Genomic DNA, 12,178 nt, shown 5'->3' with positions numbered 1-12,178 from the left:
ATCTGAGCAGAGAAGGCACTCACCAACAGTGTCTCAGTCTTGTCTGGATTGAGCTTCAGTCTGTTAGCTCCCATCTAGTCCATTATCGCGGTCAGGCAACGGTTTAGCACGTTAACAGCCTCACCTGAGGAGGATGAAAAGGAGAAATAGAGCTGCGTGTCATCAGCGTACTGATGACAACGCAGCCCAAAACTCCTGATGACCGCACCCAGCGGCTTCATGTAGATGTTGAAAAGCATGGGGGACAGTACCGATCCCTGCGGGACTCCACAGTGGATGAATGATGAATGATGGCAACCCTTCCATCACATCTCTAATCTGTCCTTCAGGGAGACAACATACCTGGCAAGTCCATGGGTCTTCTCAGCATACTTGGGTTTCAATCCCATGCAGTAGGGAGTCTCCCACCACTACTTCTCTTCTTGTTGTAGGGCACAGTTTCATTGCCTCTGTTTGACTGAGCTTCAGCCTCTTGCTTGCTGTCGCACGGGTTCTCCTGTAATTCTTCCTCTGCAGGCTGTCCTCCGGTCTCATCCTCAAGTACCTGAAAGCAATTCCATAGTTGTACAAGTGCATAGTGTCTTCTAGCTCTTCTGCTCCTATCACCTTTTTCTACAGAGTTGCATCCACTTCATTCTTCCTCTCCACAACACTTCTCCACCTTGCTGTGGTTCCTCCACCTTTTGTACTTCTTTGCTGCTGTTATTCCAGAGTTGTGTCTAAGAACTCTTCATCTTCTCTTATACTCTTGAATGTGGACATTCATCACTCCAGGCCTCTCACGTTTTCTTCCAACAGTGCAACCAGATTGTACTTGTTGGACATGTACGTCATGTTGTTCTCAGGCAAGAACACAAACATTGCACTCACCTAGCTGGTCACCACCACTGGAGTCTCCTTTCTGTCCATAGTCTATTACCTTTTGTTTCTATATTTCTACTTGTATTGGAATGGCTGGTGCTTTGTCTTGTCCTCCTTAAAAGTTACCAGATGAGTCCCACTAGTATATGATACAATAAATGTTTTTGTTAGGGACCTTCCCCAATGAACTCCACTGCTGAACTCCTGTTAGCTCTCCCAGTTTGCTCATTCTCTGAGACCTGGCTCCCTGTAGACCAGCTGAGACAGCTTTCTGTGCTCTGCTCAGTTAGCAGTCAGGAAACAGAATGCAACTCCCAGCACACACAGCTGCTGATAGTTGCACAGCAGTTATCAGGCTATGCACCTTCAATCAACATCTATCAGGACACATCCCCTTTCACTCAAGCTGCTATGGAGCCCTTCAGCCGTTCCACCTCCCCAGCTGAGCAAATGGTGAGTACACCATCACTCAGAACAGAAAGTCCCCTGAGGTTACTTCACGTAGCTCACGTCTTTGCCTTTGTCTCCTCCTCCACTACACCTCTGCTGCCAACTCTCCCTGTTTGTTCACTCTTCGCTTGCTCTCTGAGAGCTAACGCACTTGTATCCCTCCTGAGGCAGATTCTGCTGCTCTGCTCAGTTAGGAGTCAGGATAAATTAATTGCAAGAATGTGTACATTAGTCAAAACTACATACAAAAATGTGTTTGTTAGGAGAAATTCACACTAAAATGTTGAAAATTTTTATGAGGACTTTTAAAAAAAATCCACAAATTAATGCAGGAACGTAAAGAACTGAATGTAAGATTGGATAAATGAGAAACTGAGAGAATTGAAACTGACACATCTTTCCATTCTTGCTTGGCCCTCCACAGTATTGCAGTCTGAGGCATTGCTGTAGTACAATGGTTGTGCCTTTCCCAAGTCCTTTGTTGTGTGAAACAGCTTACGGAACTGGAATCTTGCTACCTTATCTGCTGAAACTAGGGCTGTCTGGACATCTAAGGCACAGAAGCTGATATGCAATGGGTGGGTGCTGGGAGATATGGGATTGTGCATAGGGGGCAGAGCGTGACAGAGTAAGATCAGAGTCTAATAGGGTTTGGTAAGAGCAGAAGATTGCACCTAGCCAGTCCTTCCTGTCAGGGTCCCTGGGTCCAATCCCTTAACCCCAGGGCAATTGACCCCAGCAAGGCACACCCCATGCCTCCCTTACCAGGGAGGAGATAGAGCAAGCACCAACCCTGTAAGGTAGATAGACTGCCACCACACCTTAACCTAGTCTCCCACTCTTATCAAGGGGAACTCAAAGTACCAGTGGACTGGCAGAGATTCCCAAGAGCAAGAGCCAAACCTTACACTCACTTCTCTGGAGCCTCAACCCAGTTCAGTTGTAGGCAGTAGTTTTGTGGTCAAGGTACTGGCTTCAGAGCCACAGCTTCCAAATAACGTATACCAGAAAGAGCAGCATACAATGCCTTTAAGCCAAATACTCTTAAACAGAGTTAAGCATAGTCAGCATCCAATACAGTGAGAAAGTTCCACACAGACATAAAATAACAAAACTTACTTAGCCTAAGCTAAACATTCAAAGACAAGAAAGTACTGCATAAAAGCCAATCCCCTTGGCTTCTTATAGACATCACACAGGTAAGTCAAGATGGAATGGGGCAACTAGTTGAAGGATAGCCCTTTTATGGGAATTTTTCTAGCAACGGTGAGAGGGCCAATTAGCCAAATCATGAGACCTCCTGATGATGGAATAGTCCAAAAACTCACTACAAGGACAGGCCTACTAATTCACAGCTACTCAGGCCTCCTGACCTTGGTACCTGGCAGTACAGATAAGATACAGCTGCCTCCATTTTAGACCAACAAGCTGCAGCTGGACTGTATGAGACACCCTAATTTTCCCAGCTTAAAGCATCCCAGAAACCTGTACAAGATATTCCCTACAATCCCTTCAGGCTAAGACATTTTACTTTTACTAACCTTAGCTGTTCTTGACACTTCCTATGCTGAGTGCCTCATGGGTGGACCTGATGGCCTTGGGGATGTTTCCAGGTTTATATAGCTAATTGCAAAAGTTCTCTAGACAAACAGAAACAGTTCCCATTTGCTCCTGTTCCTTTGCCCAGAGAGGTTATCTTTTCACTGGAGGCCCTGAAAAGAAAAAGGACAAAAGCCTACAATTTCAGAGACCTGAGACCTGGCAACTCTTACTGAGTCTGGGCACAATCCATTAAACCCTGCCATACTGTCATGCCTCTGCAGAGGACTACCTTGTGCAGGGCTACATGGAAACCTGGTAGAAGTTTAATATTGTGGCCACATAGCTTAAAACTCTCCTTTTTCTTATAAAGAAACCAATAACCCAGGCTGGGATTCTTCTTTTCCATCCCAGGGTCTTTGGGCCTGTTAACAAGGGGGCATGGGAGGTCTCACCCCTGCTGTGTAAAGCAAATGCCATATCATGTTTCACAGGAAAAGAGGGGCTGAATGTGTGCATCTAAGGATGCCTCCACAGTCTATAGAATGAGTATTTAATAGTGCTTGTCAGCAAGATCTTATAAAGGGTTTTCTTTTGTAAAATGTGTTCGCTATTGTGACTTCCACAGCCATCCTAGTTTAATGTTTGAATCACTTGCTAAGATACTCCCTAATAAAGCATATTTGCATTATTTTAGCTTTAAGCCTTCCAGAAGGCATAGCATGGATGTATATGTGTGTTTGTGCTGACAGTTCACATAAACCAATGGTACCCTTAGAAGACCTCCATGATTTCATATCTCCACAGCTACCACAGAGCAGCTCTGAAAGAAGCCTCTCTGTTCCAAGTGTTTTACCATCCAGAAAGTGGAAATACTAGATTTATTGCTGGGACAATATATTGAATGCTCTCAAAGTCTGCTTCTAGAAGAATCTCATTTACGAGCTCCCTCCCCCCAAACTGACATTGAGTAAGACCCAAGGACTTTGTCTGGCATAGCTGGATCTTGGGAGAAGGTGGGACATATTGCACTAAAATATATTTTTGTACTGTTCCTTACATTGCTAATTTTTTGTTGATTCATTGTTGTTTGTTAGCTGAATAAATATAATTGCTTGTACCTATCTTCAGAGTGCACATGTGGAGGGAAGACTGCTACTCTTATACCTTTCAGGCACTTACTAAAGAACTTTCACTTTTAACAAACGTTTTAAGTAGAGACCTTATTCCATAAGAACATAAGAACATGAGAAGAGCCTGCTGGATCAGGCCAGTGGCCCATCTAGTCCAGCATCCTGTTCTCACAGTGGCCAACCAGGTCTGTGTCTGTGTCTGTGTTGGAATTGCTTTTTAAGATTTTTTAAAAGTTTTTTTTTTTTTAAAGATGTTTTCAAGTTGTTTGGTTTTTAAGATGATTTTAGTATTTTGTCCCTTGTTTGCTGACCTGGGCTCCTTCTGGGAGGAAGATTGAAATTTAATAAAATACTAATACAACAACAACAGCAATACCCAGACATCCAATTGGAGTCCCAGGTTTCCTGGTCTTGAACTGGCACTTAATATAAGAAGAATATCTCCTAGACACTGAACCCGGCCCTGAGCACTGACCCAAGGATTACACACCATTTTATTGCACATTCTGGAAACCAGAAGAGGCGGGGAGTTGGGGTCCAGTGCAGGGAGTGGGAAGTATATTGGCCGCCTCTTCCTTCCCTTGGAAGCTTTGGAACGTGCCACTGTGGCTTCTAGAATCTCTTCAAGAATTTTGATAGGATGAAATTATTTCACACTTCCACCATAAGGAAAAGCAGACCTTGGTAGTTCTAATAAAAATCTTTTAACTTTTATTAATATACCACCTGAGCAGAGCTCTTCAGATTTTTGCGTTTAAACTGTGCCAAACTCATGTGAAAAATTATTTCAAATGCACCTTTCTTGTTTTATTTTGGTTATACTAACATGGTACTAACATATGTTTGATGTGATGTGATTGGATTGGATTTTTATATTGTTTCATAGACTGCTCAGAGGACTGTAAACATCAACAACACATAAATAAAATTGAATTTCACTTTAGATAAAATTCATTGACAATCTCAGTGCAGGTGTGTTTATCTGTTAGGATATGGTGGATCAAAACAACTCCAAGGCTCTTGATCCCCACTTGCTCTTGATTTTTTGCTCTCCTGTTAGGCACCAGACATTGCCATGGGTAGAGAAGGATGATAAGCAGGGTTGACTCTTCTGCCAGAGCACCAAGGCATTTTCACCTTGAATATACTGAATAGATGATCACTGGAAAATCCAAGCCTGCGAAGGGATTCCTCTGTTTTCCAGTCAGCTTGCCTGGGAGATTAGATGATGACGACGACATCATTGTCTTCTTCTTCTTCTTCATTTTTGCCCACCTGTGCAAGTCATCCAGAGCTATTTATATCTCAGGCACCTATTTATTCACTCCTGCTCTCAACTTTTCGTCCTATGATCTGAGCGATGTATGTTAACTTGCAATAATAATAATAATAAATTATTTGATGTTAGGAATCATGTTTTGATCTTTGATATTTGAGGAGAGGGTTGCAAGCAGGTAATCTTTAGTTTGATACTAGACTTGTAATTTGATAATATCCTAATTAAAGAGGCCTCATAATGCTCACAGAAGTGTTTTCCATTAAAATGCTACCTCCTTTCTACTCTCTATTTTAAAAGCCAAATGAAATATTAAACTGTCATTCATAAGTGGGGGGAAACACACACACACTGTGGTTTTTTTGGGGGGGGAGTATTTCTACCCCAATGTGATTTCCAATGTATGGTGGGCCGATGACTTGATCCCTGATAAATTGTGTGTGTTTGGTCCTGGATGAAATGTGCTTGACAATATCCAAACACCCAGAGCCAGAAAACACTTATCCAGAGGAGGTAGAATTTTTAGATGCAGTAAATGGTTGCACCTTCCCCTGCATATTGAGTAAACAGCACAGTTTCTGTTCCTTTAATATCTATGTTTTTTTTCCAATTGCAAGCAACAAAACCTATCTTTTAAAATAAACATGTTATGAAAATATTGTTAACTGTCTTGAAAAAAAAATCTTTATTACAACTGAGAACTAACATGACCTATTTTGTGGGGTGGTTTTTAACCCCCTTAAGAAACCTGCAAGAAAACAGTCCTTAGTTAGAGAAAGATCCCAAAACAACATTATATGGCTTCTGCCAGCCTATTGATAGCCCCACACCTAATTTCCACTGTGCTGTGGGCCCTGCAACAGAACATCTGACAGCTGTTGCACTGTCTGCTGGTTTTCTTATCCTCTACCCTTCTGCATAGGTGGCAGGCTCCAATAGTTCCAGAAGATGCTGGAGGAAGAGGTTGGGATCCATTACCGAGAGCAAATGCAGGCACATCTTGCACCCTTCACTCTGGGCCTGATCAGATGCCGGTATAATGTGGATGTGATGCTTTTTGCAGATCCTTTTAATTTGGACCATTTACATGACGTTTTTGCCAACGCAAGGGCATTCAGTTGCTTTTGCTTTAAATCTGGATTAAATCGATGCGATAAAAATCCAAAATTGGCTTAAAATCCACACCCGCCTTGGTGCCAACCTGCTGTGTGGTAGCATCCTCCACTGTTCTATTGAGCTCTTGTGCCCCGAACCAACAAGGCAGACGTTTCTTGTTGCACAGGACACAGAGGTGTGTGAGTAACAGCGCTCCCGAGCCGGCAAACAGTAAGAAAGGACTCTGACACTCTTGAGCTTTGTGCCAGTAAAACAAACTTTATCTCAGTGCATACAAAAACAATCGCCAACATAAGCTACGCTCCTACCTTCCCCCACACAGCCTGGCTCTCTGGGCTTGTGTTTTATAGCCAGCCCCTTTGATCCGGTGCAGCTGTGTGTCCTTCACATAATTACTGTAATACAGTTAACCCATTCCCAACATGGGGAATGACTCACCTTAATGAGCTAACATGTTCTCCATTTTAGATCCTCCCTTTCTGAACCCGCTTACACTGTCTATGGACATCATTTTGTTTCCTGCCCCTGATGGACAAACGTCCGGTCGCTTTACGTGCTATTTTACTTTACGAGCTGGGCAGTGGCAGCAAGGGAAGAGAAGGGGTGCTGCGCTACTACTCTCCCCTGCACCTCTATCTGCCGGGGGGGAGGAGGAGGAGGATCCGCTTCGCTCCATGCCAGTTTGTGGGGAAGAGATCAGGTGGGTATTTAGGGATGGTGCTCAGGGTGCGGGCAGGCAAGCACCCCCTCCTCCCCTCCCCTCCCCTCCCCTTTGAGGCAACAGCAGTGGCAGCAAGCAGTCCTGCCAGCAAGCAAAGGCTGCCTTCCCTACAGCCAGTGTGAAAGCTGCCCGCGACCGAGGAGGAGGGAAGAGATGCAGCCCAGAGAGCAGGACTTGCCATGGGATGCACGAGGGCGGCCCTGCTTGGTCTTCTGGAAGGGGAGGAGAGGGGGTCAGCCTGACCCCCCATCTAACACTTTCCAGCAGGGATGCAGCCCAGGGAAAGCTCCTGCAGAAGCCCTGTTGCAACCAAGTTCTCGTTTACAAAGAGGTTGTGTGCGCCCACACACACAAACACAAAAATATACACAACTGCGCACTATAAACATTTACAGCCACGGGTGGGAGCCGGGGGGATGGGAGAAAGCCTGCACCTCAGGGAAGGAGGTGGCTGTAGGCAATTCTCCTTCTTTCAAGCGCCCTCCCTCCTCAAGGCTGCATCACAGCTGCATGGAGGGCTAATGTGAAAGCCTAATCCTTGCTGTTGATGCACCATGGCATGGCCATGCCTCCCTTCCTTTAGGGAAACACCGCCCCTTCCCCACCTCCGCAGTTAACATTCTAATGTGTGGGAGCGGCAACAAGGAAACACTGATAGCAATAAACGCAAACGCATGTGAACGCTAAAAAGAAATATAGCCAATTTAATTGTAGCAAGGGCAGACACATGTGAACTGTCAAAATCAATCGTAATGGAAAAAGCAGCATTTTTAATGTGGATCTTGGCTCATATGTGAACCAGCCCTCTATCTCTGGGCCTTTCCCCTCCCCTCCCAGCTCTTCTCAGAAAATGGGGTATGTTGGGGGGGAATAACCTGGGCATTCATAACATTTTCCTGGTATTTATAATCCCTACCATTTGTACAATAAAACTTTTCTTGTAGAAGCCACTTTTTTCTTCCAAGAGCCAAAAAGATGTGTCCTCCTGTAACAATGGAACCTTGGAGATGTGATTTCAAGTTTATTTACTCCTTTGCCATGTGACTGCAAGCTTCTTTGCTTGGGAGGGGAAATTTGACTCCAGTTCTTTTTGTTGACCTGTCTCCTTTCTATGAAAAAAACATTGGGGTGTTTTACTACCCCAGTCTGCTAACATTGGCTGGGGTAGAAATACACCCGAAAGGCAAAGTTCAATGCATTTCTGGGATATTTTATGCCCTAGGTGGTTTTTTGTTTCCAAACGGAAAAGGGTAAGTAGTAAGTGACTGAAATTTAGGGATATTGTACCGATGACACTTTATGTTATATTATATTGTTATGCTTTATTTCTAGGTGGCCTTTTGGCCAAAAAGGCCCCCAAGGCTTACACACAAAGAGAGAAACACAATACAAAATACAAATAAAAACAACACAATTTACAAAAAATCAAGCCAGCAAAATCCTAGCATTTCTAAAAAGCAACAATGGCTAAAAACCAAAAGCATCTTCCTGATAAAGGACAGTCCCCAGAAAAATGTCACTAAGAGCAGGGGTGAGGGGGCAAAGCAGGTGGAAACGCTTGCCCCTTGATGGTCCCAGCACAGTCTCACCCCTTCATTGTCACTTTGTGACAACGTCCTAGAAAGACTAACCTGCAGGTCTAGTTATGTGTATGTAGCAATGAGAACTGCACCTGAGGTAGGTTTTGTGAATGTGAATCCAAGTGCTACCCAATCGAGTGCCATCCTCCACTTCTGCCGTGTCCTCTTGTGCTGCTAAGTTTGATGGGCTCCCTAAACAAACAGCTGAGTAAAAGACTGGAGGAAGTAGTGATAAAGTAGAAGATTCTGGACTTCTGAAATCCAAATGTGCAGCTTTCCCCAGAGTTCTTTCTTATTTAAGTCCCGCTGCCACTTTTCACCTTGCGTTGATGACATATTATTCCTGAAGTTGGAAAAGACTTTAAAAACTAAAACCCAGGGCCAAATGTAGATCTTTAAATTTTGTCTTCACACTTAAAACTTGTGTTAGATTTGTTAAGATTTGGTTTCAGGTTTCTTTTTTCTAGTTTTCAAAATTCTGTAGGCACTTGAAGCATTTACAACCAGAGCAGTTTTAGTCAGAACAGCCTTTTTTTGATCATGAGTGTTATGCTTTTAGATTGTTTTTTATCTTATTGATATGGTTCAGGTTTTTATAAAACACTATTTTTTTACTCATTTAAATATTCACACTTTTGGTCAATGCTGATGAAAAGTGGTTAAGCAATATTTTAAATAAACCAACTAACAAATAACATAGCTACACTGGCTATTGCTGGTGGGGGAACTGATGGCAGTTGCTTCTCCGCTGCCAGCTATGTTTCTGCCAGGCACAGAGCCATCTCCCTCCCACCCCGCTGTTATAGCCTGGAAGAGCAACACCTCCACCTAATCCCAACCTCTTCTAGCAGCACAGAGTCCTTGAGGATAACTAAGTTTTGGTTACATTCTTTTGAGGACTTTGGACATTAGGTGCCAAGAGAAAATAACAATAGAAAGAAGGGCTGGGTGAAAAGTAAAATTTATTTATTTATTTATTGCACTTGTATACCGCCCCATAGCCGAAGCTCTCTGGGCAGTTTACAGCAGTCAAAAACATTAAAACAAATATAGAATTTAAAACACGATTTTAAAATTTAAAACAATATAAAAAAAATTTAAGACACATGCTAAAATGCCTGGGAAAAGAGGAAAGTCTTGACCTGGCGCCGAACAGATAACAGTGTTGGCGCCAGGCGCACCTCATCATAAATATTATTCCATAACTTGGGGGCCACCACTGAGAAGGCCCTCTCCCTTGTTGCCAGACTACCAGCTTCCCTTGGAGTAGGCACCCGGAGGAGGGCCTTTGATCTTGAACGTAGTGTACAGGTGGGTTCGTATGGGGAGAGGCGTTCCATCAGGTATTGTGGTCCCAAGCTGTGTAAGGCTTTATAGGTCAAAACCAGCACCTTGAATCGAGCTCAGACACATACAGGCAGCCAATGCAAGTGGGCCAGAATCAGTTTTATATGTTCGAACCATCTGGTCCCTGTTAGCAATCTGGTCACTGCATTTTGCACAAGCTGCGGTTTCCGAACCGTCTTCAAAGGCAGCCCCACGTGGAGTGCATTGTAGCAATCTAATTTGGAGGTTACCAGAGCATGGACAACTGAAGCCAGGTTATCCCTGTCCAGATATGGACATAGCTGGGCCACCAACCGAAGTTGGTAGAAGACACTCCGTGCCACTGAGGCTACCTGAGCCTCAAGTGACAGAGATGGTTCTAAGAGAACCCCCCAGCTATGAACCTGCTCCTTCAGGGGGAGTGCAACCAACATCCAGAACAGGTTAGACATCCACCATCCGGTCAGAAGAACCACCCACTAGAAGCATCTCAGTCTTGTCTGGATTGAACCTTAGTTTATTAGCCCTCATCCAGTCCATTGTTGCAACCAGGCATCGGTTCAGCACATTGACAGCCTCACCTGAAGAAGATGAAAAGGAAAAATAGAGCTGCGTGTCATCAGCATACTCATGGCAATGCACTCCAAAGCTCCGGATGACCGCACCCAACAGTTTCATGTAGATGTTGAACAGCATGGGGGACAGAACTGACCCCTGCGGTACCCCATACTGGAGAGTCCAGGGTGCTGAGCAATGTTCCCCAAGCACCACCTTCTGGAGGCGACCTGCCAAGTAGAAGTGGAACCACTGCAATGCAGTACCTCCCACTCCCAACTCAGCCAGTCTTCCCAGAAGGATACCAAGGTCGATGGTATCGAAAGCCGCTGATTCAAGGAGAATCAACAGAGTCACACTGCCCCTGTCTCACTCCCAACAAAAGTCATCATACAGGGAGACTGTGATGTCCTTCCCAGCGACCAAGGCTGTTTCCATGCCAAAACCAGGCCTGAAACCCAACTGAAATGGATCCAGATAATTGGTCTCATCCAAGAGTGTCTGGAGCTGGCCTGCAACCACTCGTTCCAGGACCTTGCCCAGGAATGGAACATTTGCTACCAGCCTATAGTTATTAAGATTTTCTGGGTCCAAGGAGGGTCTTTTCAGGAGTGGTCTCACTACCGCCTCTTTCAGGCAGCCAGGGACCACCCCCTCTCACAGAGAGGCATTAATCACCTCCCTGGCCCAGCCGGCTGTTCCATCCCTGCTAGCTATTATTAGCCAAGAAGGGCAAGGATCCAGCACAGAAGTGGTTGCACGAACCTATCCAAGCACCTTGTCAACGTCCTCAAGCTGCACCAACTGAAACTCATCCAAGAAATCAGGACAAGTCTGTGCTCTGGATACCTCGCTTGATTCACCTGCTATAACACTGGAGTCTAAGTCCTGGCAGATGCTGAAGATTTTATCCTGGAAGTGCCTAGCAAATTCATTACAGCGGGCCTCAGATGGTTCTATCCTGTCCCTGGGGCCAGAGTGTAATAGCCCGCGGACAATTCTGAAGAGCTCCACTGGGCGGCAGATTGATGATTTGATAGTGGCAACAAAATATTGTTTTTTGCTGCCCTCACTGCCCCTAAATACAGCTTACCATAGGCACTTACCAGTGTATAATTGCATCCACCAGGAGTTCGTCTCCGTCTGCACTCAAGCCATCTCCTATATTGTTTCATTGCTCTCAGCTCTGGGGTATACCATGGAGCCATACGAGCTCTATGTGACGCCCTTCCCTGGCTCTCCCTGTCAGGTTCCTACCTGCTCGTGGCTACTGCCTTTCACTAGGCACCACCAGGGACTCCACCAGTCCGGACTGTCTTTTTTTATGGTTTCTCTCTCCGCTCTAGCACAGATCTCAATAGATCCCCCTGCTAGGCAGCACCACCAGTCACGTTCTACAACCAGTGTTCCCAGAGACCTTGCCTGAGTCTCTCTATCCGGTTACATTCGTGACTGCGTGCCTATGCTGTTCCCAACCCCCTTGTATCAATGCAGGTAACTCATAACTCGGGGTTGCTCTGGATACTTATAATGTTATCTTCTCCTCTTCACCGCTGCCACCATTTGTTACTGTTTCCCTTCAGCCTTGGTTATTACCTTACCCTCCCTTCTGGTCTGTGAA

At 44.9% G+C, this 12,178-nt stretch overlaps 1 long non-coding RNA gene across 1 annotated transcript; it reads left to right on the top strand.

Moving 5' to 3' along the window:
- Positions 1-1,231: 1,231 nt before the first annotated feature.
- Positions 1,232-5,572, top strand: LOC133387437 (uncharacterized). Its single transcript, XR_009763483.1, has 3 exons — positions 1,232-1,314; positions 3,658-3,866; positions 5,044-5,572. It is a non-coding gene; the product is annotated as an uncharacterized LOC133387437 (long non-coding RNA).
- Positions 5,573-12,178: the final 6,606 nt, after the last annotated feature.

Source organism: Rhineura floridana, chromosome 1, assembly GCF_030035675.1.
Source record: "Rhineura floridana isolate rRhiFlo1 chromosome 1, rRhiFlo1.hap2, whole genome shotgun sequence".
Classification (NCBI taxonomy): domain Eukaryota; kingdom Metazoa; phylum Chordata; class Lepidosauria; order Squamata; family Rhineuridae; genus Rhineura; species Rhineura floridana.
Note: the sequence above shows the minus strand (reverse complement) of the source record. Positions and strands in the feature narration are given on the sequence as shown.